This window comes from Symphalangus syndactylus, chromosome 3 (assembly GCF_028878055.3).
Source record: "Symphalangus syndactylus isolate Jambi chromosome 3, NHGRI_mSymSyn1-v2.1_pri, whole genome shotgun sequence".
NCBI classification, from domain to species: Eukaryota; Metazoa; Chordata; class Mammalia; order Primates; family Hylobatidae; genus Symphalangus; species Symphalangus syndactylus.
The window spans coordinates 27,808,836-27,824,956 of record NC_072425.2 but is presented as its reverse complement, the minus strand read 5'-3'; the positions used below and the strand labels follow the sequence as shown (position 1 = coordinate 27,824,956).

General features: G+C 39.4%; 1 protein-coding gene and 1 non-coding gene across 4 annotated transcripts in view; both read right to left on the bottom strand.

Annotated features, from left to right (window-relative positions):
* The window catches only part of ASTN2 (astrotactin 2), a 1,055,774-nt gene that overhangs the window by 796,474 nt on the left and 243,179 nt on the right, over positions 1-16,121 (bottom strand). The window lies entirely within an intron of this gene.
* LOC129479961 (small nucleolar RNA SNORA70) lies at positions 13,510-13,644 on the bottom strand. Its single transcript, XR_008656879.1, has one exon. It is a non-coding gene; the product is annotated as a small nucleolar RNA SNORA70 (small nucleolar RNA).

The window sequence follows — 16,121 nt, the reverse complement described above, 5'->3', positions numbered from 1 at the left end:
GTTACAGGGAAATCTGATGTTATCTGGGATGTCAGCAAACGTTTTCCTGAGTAAAGGATATCCAAGGTAACATCTGGCTTGAATTTTAGCCTAAGAGCAATGTTTTATAGCCATGGAGGTGATAAGAACTGATATAAATTTTACAGAGGCTATCAAGGTGGCTTTGAATAGAGAGAAACCCAGGGCAGTGGGCAGTATAATGGGGTAGAGACCATTTACAGAGGCCACTAACCAAGTCAGCTTCTTTGAGACTCAGTTTTTTTCATCTCTAAAATGGAGGTTACAATCCTTCTTTCCCCACTGCAGAGTTGCCTGGAGGAGATAAGAGGACAGTGGCAGGAACTAAGAAGCTGGCGGGAGGAGCTAAAACAATAGTAGGGAGAGCTCTAAAGGATGATGGATGAGCTAAGAGGATGATGAGAGGAACTAAGAAGATAAGGGAAGAACCAAGAAAATTATGAGTGTGTGAATGCTTCACAGCCTGAAACTGCTGTGCATGTTAAATTAATGGGAATAAAATGTACTTTATCAGTGTCTTCACTTCCACAATGACATGGATCCTGTGATGACCTATGGTCACACACCTTTGATGAAGGATGGGAGTTTTTAACTTATATTTGGAGGTGAGAGTTCTGTACCCTTGAGATCCTAATGAAAGCCAGAGCCTTTATTTTTTCAGAAAACTGCTTAGTGTAGAACAATGCCTATAATCCTCACTGATTTCCAGACACATACGCCCTGTAATCCATCCAGGGACCTCATGTTAGAGATTTCAGGTTTAGTATAAAGCCTTCAGTCATTACAGCAGTTCTTTTCTAACTTGTCAGATTATAACTCATAGTAAAAAATACACATTTTATATTTCTAGCCAACTGAACAAAAGTTGCATGAAGCAATACTATTGTGATACACTATAATATTTCCTATTCTCTCCTGCTATATTGTTCTCTATTTAATGTTATTGCAGTTTGTTTTTTTCATGATTTTAGATGCTGGCTATAACTTATAAATTGAACCTAACTTGTAGTGCGAAAAACAATGCTTAAAGAATGACAAGCCTATTTTTCAGTTTTGCCTCTATCTGTTAATTGCTGGGACAATCTTAGACAATACACATCTTCTCTGAGCCTCAATATCCTCAGCTGCAAGATGGGGATAATAGCGCTTACCTTAAAAACTGAGACAATTAAGGTAATACTATGAGAAATCACTATGCAGAAATCATGGCACAGACTAGGTGTTCAATAAACTGTAGTGATTACAAATAGAGGCTGCTAAAGGGGGAATTAGAGCATAGCTAAATCTCTCTTGCCTGAGGGAAAATAAAAAGGAAGGAGAAAAAGAAAAAAAAATCTCATTCATTTTCCACCCAGGGGGTCTTTCTGTCTTCCAAATGTAGCTATTTGCTGTGGGGAGGGGAACTCAGTCCAAATGCCTCTGTTTGCTGTGACAGGATTTATAAATAAGTAAAATGCTTTATCAAACATTTATAGTTGTGTGTGAATCAGAAAAGAAAAAAGAAAGGAAGAGGCACGTGGGCTTGGGGTTTATTTATAGTGACTCTCTGCTTTTCCCTTTCCAGCCACAATTGCACAGCTTAGCTTTCATTTGCTTATGATTGTTCTTGGATAAACTTCACTTCCAAACAGAGGGTATTAATTATTAAAACACAGACCAGATAAAACAGCCCATGCTGTTCCCCCAAACAATGACAGGATGATGAGGCAGAAGGAAGCCACTAGAAAAAAGCGCTGAGAATTGCCAACACATGCTTTCAAACAGAGTCAATCTTTGGCAAAACTCATGTTAACAAACATTCTGTGGGCTCCTACTATGTGCAGCTTGGAGGCTACATCAGACATTGTGGGGTGCGGCAGGGGGCTGCTGTGGGGAGGGAAGGTTTCCATGATGAATTAGAGACAATTTTTAGTTTATATCCCGGTGAAGGGAGGGAGCTCCCAACAAAAGCAAGGAGGAGATATGTAAACACCAAACTCTAAGAGAAAGTGCCTCTGAACAATGTGCTTTGGGAACAGCGTAACAGAGTACTTCCTCTTAGGAAGTACTTCCTCTTGTTCCAATGTGCTTTGGGAACAGCGTAACAGAGTACTTCCTCTTAGGAGGCATCCTGGTCTTGGAAGGAGAGCAGCTCTGGGATCTGGCTGTCTTGGGTTTGAATCCCTGTTCCAGCACATCCAGCACATCTACACTAAGCATGGTCATCTCTTCATGACACAGGTGTGGTTATACCTCTTGGCGAAGGTCATTGTGAGGACTAAATATGAAAATTCGGCCGGGCGCGGTGGCTCACGCTTGTAATCCCAGCACTTTGGGAGGCCGAGGTGGGCGGATCATGAGGTCAGGAGATCGAGACCACGGTGAAACCCCGTCTCTACTAAAAATACAAAAAATTAGCCGGGCGTGGTGGCGGGCGCCTGTAGTCCCAGCTACTCGGAGAGGCTGAGGCAGGAGAATGGTTTGAACCCGGGAGGCGGAGCTTGCAGTGAGCGGAGATCGCGCCACTGCACTCCAGCCTGGGCGACAGAGCGAGACTCCGTCTCAGGAAAAAAAAAAAAAAAAAAGAAAATTCATGTGAACTGCTAGACCCGCTGTATATAATCATTAAATAGCAAGTATTTAATAGTAATAAGATTCAGTTTGGCACATAGTAGGCACTAAATAAATTTCATACTTCCTTTCCTTTGCTTGAGAGTCTTAATTCAATCTCAATTGCATCCACCTTCCAGCCACTCCAAATACAATGTGCTTGTATATCATTGACATCCTCTGTTTCCCATTGTGTATCTCATCCTTGTATGACCCCAGTCTCAATCTGCTTCAGAACTTATCTATTAATTAATGTATTCATCCATTAATATTGATTGAGCACCTTCTAGGTGACAACACTGATGAAGGCACTAGGGATTCAATGAAGAAGGAAGACAAAATTTATACTTGCATGAAGCATGCTTTCTAATGGGGCTAAGACAGCAATAACTGCATCATTAAGTAAAATATAAGCTTTGTCAGAAGATGCTAAACACTAAAGAGAAAGATCAGGCAGGAAGAAGAAGCATGAATTGCTGGAGTGAGTGCTGTTTAAAATGAGAAGGCCTGGGGAGACTTTATGGGGAAAGTAACATCTATGCAGAAACTGAAGAGGTCACTAAGCAGCCAGGTAGGTATTTAAGAGAAGAGCGTTCCAACAGAGAAGACAGCAGGTGAAACACCTTGAGGCAGAAGTGGGCTTGGCTGTATCCTATTTCTCATTTTAGTCTTCAGAAAAGAGGCAGGGTGCAGAGTGATTTGATTTTGCAAAACAACTCTGCTTTTCCCACATACTAATAAAAGCAAGCCATACCTTGCCAGGTATCGTATCCATTGTCCACATTAGGTTCCACAAATACATGTACCAAGAGGCAGATGCCTAGATGTGTTCTGCCCCTACTTTATGTGACAAGAGAGCATGGTTCTAGGCTGGGCTCAAAGGAGCTGGGAACCGCATCATTACCACCAACCATGCCATCCTGAGATCCTGAGCTCTCCAAGGATGAGAGCTCTCAGCAACATCCCATAGAATTTGGACTAACTTCTCAGGATGCTAGCACTTTGCAGGAGGAATTTAAATAAAACCAGAACCAAACAAAGGCAAAAGAAAAAAGAAAAGAAAAAATATTACGAGGAAGCACAGAATGGAAATATTCTCCTTTGCCCAACTAATTGAAACATTCACAGGTATGCAATGCCTCACAGAGTACAGGTACCGGGTTAGTGTCATGTCCAAAGAGTAAAGGCTCCAGAGAAAGCCTGCCTGCATGGGTTCCTGGCCTAGCTGTGTGACTGCGGAAGGGTTGTTTAACCTCTCTGTGGATGAATCTATAAAATGAAACTACTAACAGTACTTTTCTCAAAGCACTGGTGTTAATGTAAAATGAGTTATTTGAGTAAATGTCTAACCTAGTACCTGGCATGGAGTAATCTATTTGATATGGTTTGGCTGTGTCCCAACCCAAATCTCATATTGAATCATAATCCCCATGTGTCAATGGAGGGACCTGGTGGGAGGTGACTGGATCATGGGATCGGTTTCCCCCATGCTGTTCTCATGATAGTGAGTGAGATCTCATGACATCTGATGGTTTTACAAGGGGCTCTTCCCCCTTTGCTCCTTCTTCTCTCTCCTACTGCCTTGTGAAGAAGGTGCTTGCTCCTTCTTCACCTTCCGCCATGATTGTAAGTTTAAGTTTCCTGAGGCCTCCCCAGCCATGTGGAACTGTGACTCAATTAAACCTCTTTCCTTTATAAATTACCAAGTCTTGGGCACTTCTTTACAGCAGTGTGAAAACGAACTAATACACTATCTAAACATTAGTGTTTAAAAGAATGACTACATACATTTTGGTAAATTCATATAAGGGGTCACTATATGGTAATTTAAAAAAATATATCAATACCTGCAACAACATGGATGAATCTCAAAGACGATGTTTTGAGTGAAAAAAAGGCAGACACAAAATAACACATCTGTAGGATCCCATATCTATGAGGCATAGGAAATATCAATTTATAATCTATGAAGCCAGAGTACTGTTTACTTTTTATGGGTGGACATGGTCTAGGAAGGTACAAAAAAATGAAACATAAGGAATGCTAGAATTATTCTATCATAAGGCTGCCCAGCAGAACTTTCTGTGACAATGACATTGTTCATATTCTATGCTGTGTGATACAGTAGGTACTATAGAATAGGCACATGCAGCTACTGGGTCCTTAGAATATGGCTTGTCTGACCAAAGAACTGGATTTTTAGGTTTAATTAATTTTCATTAATTTTAATTCCAAAGGCCACTGTATTGGGAGGCATAGATCTATATGTTGGTCTGGGTGGTAGTTACTTGAGTATAGGCATATGTAAAGAAAACCAAGAATACACTTAAGTCTTGTGCAATTTATATGCACTGCATATACTTTATTGAGTGTCACCTTTTAAAAATTAGCTATGACTATTAGTCTACATGCATCACCTCATACATTCCTCACACACTTGAGGTAATATAGAGAGGAAAATCCCTATTGTCCCCATTTCTGAACTGGTTCAGCTATGGCTCAGAGAGGTGGATGTGATCCGGGAATGGTCACGTGGCTTGTGAATCCCAGAATGGGTAACATTTATATCCAAGCTTTCTCTCACGAATGGGAAAAAGGCGATGTAAAATAACCTGCTGAGATGATTTCATTCAACAATTCATTCATCAAGTGCATACTGTTTGAGTGCCAGATGCTGTTTTAGATGCTTAAAATAAAATACTGGACAAAAGGGAAAGTTCTGGTTTCCATGGAGCTTTCATTAGGAATCTTTGCTCATCTCATACTTTGGCCACCCCTTGGGTCCCTTACCTGAAGTAACTTGACCATGGGCCAAATTGTGTGAAATCAGACTCAACTAAGCATTCTCAGTTACCTATGCTCTCGATTTGACTCCTGCTTCCTGTTGGAACTACTTAGCCTTCTTGTTCTTCTAGACTTAGATTTTCTCCTTTATAAAATAAGGAAAGGGATAAAAGAAGATATATAAGAAAAATACTAACATAAAGGCAAACAGCATGCATGACAATAAAGATTCTTATTACTTAATTGTAAAACACCAATTACTTACAAAAAAAAAAAAATAATAAAACCACAGCAATCCAAAACTTCATCCACTTAGCAATCTGGCCCCAAAACGAGAAAGCAAAACCTATCAGAAATAAATGAAATTGACCAATCTTGAGTTTGAATGAAAGATTTTTGCACATCTGTCTTAAAAGCAACAGTAACTACAAAAAAATCAAGCAGGCAAAAAGTTAGATATAGAAATTTGGTCAATAAAAGTAACAGGTAGTATCTAATGGTTACACATGAAATGTTTTGTCCAATAATTAGAAAATGCAGAGTGTTTCTCAAACACACAGAAACTATTTATAAAAAGTAGCCATGCTCTAGGGTACAAAGCAAACCTAACAAATAGCCAAGAACTTAATAGTACCCAGAACATATTATCTAATAAAATACAGTAAAATTAGTGTTAATAACAAAAAGTTTTCTAAACATATGCCTGGAAATGTAAATTAAAATGTCTAAAGAATAAACAAAATAATACAAAAAAGAATTAAACAACATGCACACTACATAGCAAAATTTGAGGTCTAGAGATAAAGAAACACTTGTTAGAAAGATTGAAAAATAATGATCTAGGCATTTAAGAAGTTAAAAAAGAATGGCAATAATAATAAAGAATGTAGAATAAAGAAAATATAAAAATTAATGATATAGAAGAGAAATAATATAGAATATCAACAAATCATGAGCAAAGTTTTTTTTAAACCTTTTATCATTACATCTTGCTCTCTCTCCTTTACTCTTACTAAAAAACAGAAACCAAAACCAAAAACAAAAAACAACCCTAATAAAATAGATATAATACCAACAAGATTGAGAGACAAGGCATAAAAACAAAATCTCTGGAATTAAAATGAGGACAGAATTATAGATGTGGTAGAGACTTGGGATATGTATAGCTAGCTAACTAGGTAGGTAGATAGATAGATAGATAGATACATAGATAGATAGATAGATTAGATTAGATATACACAAACATGAATACACATACTTATTTATCACAGGCATACAAACACATATGCATATATAATACTATCTGCTAAATATTTAACAAATAATATTATACAATACAAGACAATATGTCTATAAATGGAACAACTTAAAAAAATAAGTGATTCTCAGGAAAATAACAAATACTAAAACAGAGTTAAGAAGAAACAGACAAATAAAATAGCCATATAAATATTTGAACCAGTAGTCAGAAATTACCATCTAACAAATAGACAAACATCAAACAAGTAGACTTAAGCATAAATTCTAGCAAACTTTATGAGATATACCCACTTCACACAATAATTACACATACAAATATTTATATACAATAGCATGACAGCACAAGAAGAAAGGCTGTGTAAACCTCATGTTTTATGAAGCTAGGATAATGTTGATATTGGAACTTAACAAAGATGTTAAAAAATGTAAGGATAGTTTACTAATAGAAACGACAGTAATATACTACACAATCAGGTTAAAAGAGAAGACATCACCTCACTTGATGCCGAAACACTATTTAATAAATTGTAATACCCGATCATGGCTTGAAAAATGATTAGTACATTAGGAATAGAAGGAAAATTTGCTGTCAAAAGCTTACTAACATTTACTATTTGGTTATCTAACCAAAACCTAAAACTCTGTCATTATGATATATTATGACATATAGTGATAGAGCTTTAGTTTTATTTTCTTTAAAGTCAAGTACAAGAAAATGGCATGCTCTGCCATCATTTTTCTTCAACGCTGAATGGGAGGCCCAGTCTGGAAGAGCATTAGAACAAGATAATTCAAATACAAGATATAAAGATTTGCAAGACTATTAATGGTAAATTATGTCATTTTTTCCACATGAAAATTAAAAAAAAACTAGAGGCCAAAAGTAATAAAATAATCACATCTTCTGGCTTCAATCAAAGAAAAACTAGTGTTCTTATACACAAGAAAAGAACAATTAAGAAATGTAATACAAGTGAAAAGATACAATTTGCAACAGTCACAGAAATAGTGATGCTCCTAGAAATTAGATACAATTAAAAGTTTGTGATATATGCATAGATAAAATGTTTAAATGTTTAACCCTATTAACAGCCATACAAGAAGGCTCAAATAAAGAAATATATTATTTCATGGATGAGAAGTCCAAGTTTTGTGAATTTTGCAAGTGAGTCTGTAAATTCAATGTAATCCCAATCCCAGTGACAACAAGCCTTTTCATAAATAAGACTTTATCTTAAAATTCACACAGAAGAATAATGAGAGAAAAATAGCTAAGACATTTACAGAAGAAAATGAATGAGGGAGTCCTGCCCTTTCTGATACCAAGATATTACAAAACCATAATCACTAAAAGTAGCATGGTACTAGAACAGGGGAGCTCAGAAACTGACCTCCAGATACATGAGGACTTGTCCTATGACAGTGGTGTCATAAATCCATGGAGTAAGAATGGACACCAGATAGTGAACTAGGACAATTAGCTATCCATGTGAAAAACTAAAGCAAACGAAGTCCATGGTTAAAGACTGAAACGTTACAAGCAAAATCTTAAAAATTTGGAAGAAATTATAGGTGCATAACTAAGACACTAGGATAGTAAAAAATCCTAATTTCCTCAGTTATTCACAAAAAGTATAAACTACAAATGAAAAAAACATTGTAGAATTAAAATGAAAATATTCAAAATTAGGAAACGATTTTCTTCAGAAAACTAAAACATAAGTCATAGATTGGAAGAAGATATTTTCACATGACAAAGCCTACTTATGTTTTTAAATATGATTATTATCAATATTTATAAGGAAATTTTACTAATCAGGTAAAAAACACCATCATAAAAATATGCAAAAGATATAATCAGGATTGAAAAATAAAGAAAATTTAATATAAGGAAAAATGTTTAACCTCATTATTATCTTTGACATGCAAATTAAATAATCATTGAAGTTATAATTTCATATCTTACAGAATGGCAAAATATAATAAGGGTTGTTGAGAATTTGGGAAAATGAGAGATTTTATTCATTGCTGGTGGAGTGTGATAAGATAAAAAATTTAAAAGCACAGGACACAGGACAATCTTAGATAAGATTATGATACCATATATAAAGTAAAAGTATAAATATCCAAATAGGTTAGAAATATCAACCTTTGTGTAGTAAGAAACAGAATCAGTGAAGATGATTAGTTATGTGTAATTTAACATTTTAAATATAAAAAAATCTGATGTATACCACAAAATATTTGTATTCTCATTTGGGTGGTTAGAATATATATAATTATATTTACTTAATTGCAGGATTAAAGTAATTTGTAACTAAAAATAAAGTACATTTTTGGAGTATTTTAGAAAAGATTTAATTGAAGAGAAAAAAGATAGATATGAGGATGTAAAGACGAAGCCAAGGGAAACATCAGTGCTAAAACTTAACTTACAGTGCCAGGTACAGTGGCTTACACCTCCAAACCCCACAACTTGGGAGGCTGAGGTGGGAGGCTTGCTCAAGGCCAGGAGTTCAAGACCAGCCTAAGCAACATAGCAAGACTTCATCTCTAAAAAGTTGTTTTAATTAGCTAGGCATGATGGTGTACTCCTGTAGTCCCAGCTGCTTGAGAGACTGAGGTAGGAGATTGCTTGAGCCCATGAGTTGCAGTGAGCTATGATCATATCACTGCACTCTAGCCTGGGTGACAGAATAAGACCTTGTCTCTAAAAAATAAAAAATTAATACGTACAATGGTTGGTATATTTCCCAGAGTTTCTGTTTCAAATTAGACTCTGAGCATCCTAGCAGACAGTACAAAGATGGAAAACTTGTTATAGTATTCAGATGTCTAAAAAGTTTAAAATAACCATCTGGCCAAAGAACAGTAATCCTGATTCTGGTTTTTGAGGACAATGTTCCTATTTCATATCCTGTGTGAGTTATTAAGTAACATCCTCACCCAGACCCTCTATGAAATTAGAGTGAACTACAATGATGTCTAATGATAAAAACAGTACCTATATAGGCCAAGGAGTGTCTAAACACTTTATGCTCTGTAACTTACTTAATACTTACAGCTAGCCTTGTTTTATTATAATCACCATTTTATGTATAAGGAAGCTGAGGGACAAATCAGTTAAATAACTTGCCTCAGTCCTACAGCTGTGAAGTGGAGAAACCTGGAACAGAATATATTCTCTCCACCACCTGGTGTTAATGTCATCAAGGCAAAGCCAACTTCACAGAAATAGTTTCATCATCTCCAAGTAAGATGGTCCAGGTGTGTCTGGGATCTTAGAACTGTGTGACCAAAGCTATAGATTCCCTCCCTCAGAAACTAAAGGTACCCGATGTTTTGCAAATATTTTCAGTGTAAAACTCAAACATGGGCCCCACGTTTTAAAAATCCTGCTCTAGAAAGGAGTGAGCAAATTGCATCTTCTCAGTCATTGATCTATGTATCTACCTGTTCACCATGGGGCATCCTTAATTTGGGCGGCTTGCTAATATAATTAACATAGTAGGAGTACACAAGGGCTACTAGTTGTGATTAGAATCATCGTTTTTATTATTGTTATATGCAGCAACCTGCTACCTGTTCTCCCAGCTTCCATGTGTGGCCTCTAATCCTCCATGCTTCCCTTAGTGGCAGGTGGGACCCCTTCAGGAATAAATCTGAACTTGTCCACCCTGTGCCTCATTTGTTCCACACTCTACAAGGGCTTCACACTTAGAGCAGAATCCCAGCTCTTTACCATCAACTCCAAGGCCCCATGTGATTAGGCCCTGTCTTAGGTCTCCAATCTCACCGTCTATAATTCTCACCTATTCTTACCCCACTCCATCCTATTGTCCCTTGTTGTTGGAATCTATCTCAAAGCCTTATTTCAAATACTCTCTTGCTCTCTGATAATCTCTCTGAATTAGCAGTGCTTCATCCCTTCTCATTCTTTATTCCCTCTACTCCATCTTGACCCTTATCTCCACCCTGCATGAATGTTTTCATGAATGCATTCATGTAACGAATGTCCAATGCTCTTCACTAGAAAGAAAGCTCCACAAAGACAAATACTGGTCTATTTTGAGCACTGCTTTTTCCCTGCTACCTGCCAGCAGAGAACAGGCACTCAATGAGTGTCAGTGAACAGAAGGAAAGGAGAGAGGTAGGGAAGTGAATTGGTTTTTGTGATGATAACTTTTGGATACTGTTTTGGACAGATCTGTGTGCCCAACTTTGATAGCCTTGTGAAGTAGATTGGTTTCACCCTCAAGCACTTAAGGACAAGAGATGTATGTCCAACAGGAGAGGCTAACATAGACAAAAATCAGCAGCAAATTCCCCAGCGCCCCTCACTAACTGCTCCAGGGCAGGCAATGAAGGGACAATGGATAAGCGCTCGGAGGGACAAAATCAGAGGGGGCAAAGTTCTAGGATCTCTGCTGGCAGGAAAAGTGTGGAATTCTGGCCTGCCTATCCTGGCATAGAACTCTCACCACTCAGATCCAATTAGCAAGGGCACAGAGAAGATGCAGGCAGAGAAATCAAAGTGCCAAGGGCTGGCAAAACAGCATCTGCAGGGGAGAAGGCTGGGCCCAGCTGGGCTGCATAGAGCGGCACCAGCCCTAATTAAGTTATTAGACACACACGGCTGCAGCCAGGGTGTTCCTGGGCCCACCACCACAGACAGTGATGGCTCTGTGGGAGGCTGCCGACTCAGGATTCCAACTGAGCTCCCTCCAGCCCCCTCATAGCCTGTTTTTCCTTCTCCTTTCTTCCTTTATTCTTTTGTAAACATAGTAGATGAAGTGGATATTCCCTGAGAGGAGTAACAGAGATAACGTACATGCACACAATCCTTAACAGTCTATATGACACACCATTAGCTCATTTCTTTTATTTATGTATTCAGCCGATATGTATTGAAGGCTTACTATGTGCCAGGAAATATCCCATGTGCTGATTACAGAGTGTGTGTGAACAGACTTAGAATTCCAACCACCAGAGCTTTCTTTCTACTTTGGGAAGGACAAGACTATATACGTACATAGCATATGTATGTATGCATACATGTATATAAATATATATAATGATATGCTGATATATACATATTTTCACATATATATGCATATGTGGGGATATATATATATGTGTGTGTGTATATATATATATATCCACATATCTTCTATATACAGTCATCTTGAGATGAGTAACCCAGCTTGTTGCCGTTTCCATCTCCCACATGGTGAACCAGTCTCCAAGAGGTAAAAGGGATTACTTAGGATGACACCATCCTAATAGGAGACCCCATCATTTGTAACGCTAGGGAAGGGATTAGCAATATTCTTCTGCCTCCTAAAAGGAAGTCTCTCTTCTTCCTCTTCTTGGTTGCTTTTCCTTCTTGCACTTCTTCCTTGCCCCCGTCTCTTCTCTTGCCTTTGATAAATAAAAGTGTAATGTAAGGACATGAGGGCTTCCCTCCTATGCTTGTTTCTCTCCTATGCTTGCTGTACTCCAGGACTGCTGGGCCTGAAGGCACAGGCAGGGCCTTTCTGCCTGACTCTGAAAGACCCCACTGCAGATTTGTCATTCAGACCCCACTGCAGATCTGTCATTTCAGGCTGCTGAAAGTTGGTGTTCAGGGACTTACTTTACCCCCAATCCCCTGGTTTTGCCATTTCCTTACTTCAGACATTACCCTCCCTATTCAAGGATTTAAGATGTAGGTGATGGATGATCCTTCTGAGATCATTGGTTCTCATTTGATAGATGGGAAAACTGAGGTCCATCTAAGGGCATCCAATTCAAATGGCAGATCTGCAGCAAAGCTTTGAATAAAATGCAGGAAGGCCCATTTCCAGATCAGTGCTGTATCATCTCTTGGAGCACACTAGCTCTACATCTCTCATTTGATTCACAGGGTGGTCTTCCATTCTTGATCTCTCTGCCTTTTTTCTGATCTAAGCTTGTGCCACCATGTTAAATGATCTTTCTGGGAGGAAGACTATCTGGGCATGGCACTTCTCAGTTAAAAGTTTTCAGTGGCTCCCCGGGGCCTCCCAGATAAAGTCCCAGGACCCCAGTGATCTGACCCATCTCTTCCTCTACAGTCTGCTCTTTCTGTTCATGTTCCTTTGTTGCAAGCCACTTGAAACTTCTCAAAGTTCCTACAATGTTCTCTCCCTGTTGCCTTGGGACCTTTACACATCCGCTTTCCCTTGCCCCTGGGTTCACTGATGAGCTTATCTTCAAATTCAGCTCAAGTGTCACCTCTTGAGGGAAGTTCTCATCCACATCATCAACACATTTGAATGCCATTTCCTCTGTGCTCCTAGAATATTTGTTCATTTCCATATTTCAGCACACTCACAACAATCATTTATTGTCTACTTACTATGCACCGAGCACCGTTCTAAACAACTGATCTGGAGTATCTTTTTTTTTTTTTTTTTGGACAGGAAGTAGAATTTATTGGTGAGTATTAAGAGGGGGCAGCACAGTGGAAGCCCTCATGAGTGCAGGGCCCGCCACTTTTCCAGACGGCCATGATTGGGGATGTACTTGACCCCACAGCCATCAGGGATGAGCCGCTTCTCAGCCACCATGTCTTCAAATTCATCGACATTGAACTTGGTGAAGCCCCACTTCTTTGAGATGTGGATCTTCTGGCAGCCAGGAAACTTGAACTTGGCCCTGCACAGGGCCTCAATTACATGCTCTTTGTTCTGCAGCTTGGTGTGGATGGACATGATAACTTGGCCAATGTGGACCCTGGCCACAGTGCTCTGGGGCTTTCCAAAGGCACCTCACATGCGTGTTTGGAGCCTACATTGGGGTAGTGCAAGGTCAGAAACATAAACATACATCTGAAAGGCCTGTCTCCATGGTCCCTTAGAGCAACCCATACAACAAACAGGCTGCACACACTACCAAGAAAGCTGCCATTTGCAGCCATTGCACACTGGGCCCCCATGAGGAAAGGAACCCAGTTGGCTTAATTGGCCGCAGATGATCTGCAGTATTTCAATTATTCTTCACAGCAATGTATAAGCTGAGAATGCTCACATAACTATTTCAGAGATGGGGAAACTGAAGCCCAGAGATGTCAAATAACTTGCCCCAGGTCAAAAAGCTGGTAAGTATCAGAGCTAAGATTGTGTTCTGGTGAATGTCTCAAATACATTTCATACTGCTGAAATTGCCTGTTTACTCAACTCTCTTACACACAACCATAAACTTGTTGAAGGTATTAATCCCTCTGTAACCTAGCACTTAGCACAGTGACTTTGTTCTGTACATAGAGTGTGCACTTTGTAAACGGCCATTGAGTGAACAAGACAAGACACTCTTCTATTCTATTTTATAGCATGCTGGACAACAGGATAGCACAGTGGCAAAAAGACACAGGCTCTGGAGTCAGACCCAGGTCCCAGTTGTAGCTCTACCACTTCCTGGTGCTTAAAACAGGTCCTGTTTTGCCTGGTCTGTTTCATAGGGCTAATGACGATACCATATAGAAAAATCATGAGTATTAAATAAAGAAATCCATAGCAAGTACATAGCATAGCACTTGGATCTCAGTAGACAGTGGATACTCAGTGTTCGTTATAATGGCCATTATCATTCACTGTGTTCCTTCCCTTACCCCTTTCTTTCTTTCTCTCTTTCCTGCTCACCTTAATCAAGAGGCGTCTCTCAGCAAGACTCGTTTGGGATTCGCAAAAGCTGAGAGGGAGCATGACTTCTCTGGCCCACTGAGCCCAGTGCCCTCCTTCCCCACCCCATGCTGCCACCTTCCAGCTGTGAAATGGAGTCCCTGCTCGACTGGGCCCCAAAGCTGTCAGGGGGCTGCCAATTTCACAGTTCACAAGGCTGCTGTTCCCCCCTGATTAATGGGGTGCCAGCAGCCACGGGCAGGGCTCTGATACCAGTCATATGGGCTCTCTCTCCCCCTGCCCACACTTCCTGAGGAAAAGAGAGCAGGCCAGCCTCATGCATATTTATGTAGGGAGAGAAGTGATTTTGTACTGCATGCCTTCCAAAAAAAATAAATAAGATTTCACCCAAGTCTCAGGCATTTCCCTGAGTGAACTTAGCATGCTTCGGGGAAGAAAACGACACAGACACAGACACACACACACACACCACAGATGAACACATGGCATAATGAAAAACTGAAAACACTTTATATATCACTGATCTGAGCAGAGTGTTCTCACACCAAGGATGACCCAGGAGACACATGAGATATTAAACCCTAGAGCATGGACAGAATTATTTTGAAATTAATCCAGTTCCACCCTATAGCTCTAGGGAAATTAGAACAGATAAGGTCCAAATGCAGCCAGGCACTCAAGGCCTACCCCACCACCTCCTAATCACTGCTTTTGTCTACAGCATTCCTGACCTCAGACTAAGCTGTTCTCTGTTCCTTGTACAAGCAATCACTTTCTGTGGTATATGCCATAGTGGGGCAGAAGAAAAGCTTTCATCTTAGGGCAATCCCAGTCCTTCTGTTCCAGCTATGGAACCACTTAAAAGCCACTTCAGCTTTCAGTGTCTCGGTGCCCCCATCTCTGTGTGCTAGAATAAACTGACCCAGGCTTCCTCACTGTGTTTGAGCCACATTGGCCATCTAGGTCAGTAAGCAAGACAAGTTCTTATTTTCAGAGACTCTTCCTGAGATTGAAACATCACGTTGGGCCCCACAAATACAGACAATTATTATTTGTCAATTAAAAAATAAAATAGAACTTTCAAAAAGATCACTTTCTCTATTCTTCAGTTCATTTGGTTGAATGCTACATACCCTTCTAATTCCAGCTTAAATCTTCCTTCCACAGAAAGGCCTCCTTGAACAGCCAAATTGAGGTCAAGTACCCCCTTTCCTCTCCCAGAGCATGCAGTATGTTTCCTTCCTGGCAGCTTTGTGTTAATTAAATTAGTAATTGTGTGATAAGTTGGTTCAATTCTCCAGTCTTAAGTCTGATTTCCTCATTAGAGGATTGCATCTCTGAGGGAAGGGGTCATGCCGGCACTTTCACTGCTCTGTCCTGATGAGTATTTGGTAAATGAATGAATGAATGAATTGCTGAGTAGTTGAGAGAATTAAATAAAGGATCATATAAAGCACCTGATCTATCTGCTGAGGACTTGCTCACAACGCACTATAATAACTAACATTAATTGACCCTTTTTCTTGTGATAAGCACACCTCTGAGCATTGTGACATGTACTAATCATTTAGTCTTACATAAATTACATCATTTGGTCTTACAACAACTTGGGGATCCACATCCTTATCTTCTCTGTTTTAGAAACGAGGACAGTGAGAGGAAGGGGAGCATTTACTAATTTGCCCAAGGTTATACAAAGCTAGTAAGTATCGGTAAATTTCAGGAGTTGACCTAGGTAGCCTAGTCCCAGAGGCCACACTTCTAACCACTACTCTCTAGAAAGATCTTAGTTCCATCCCTTCACCTTCC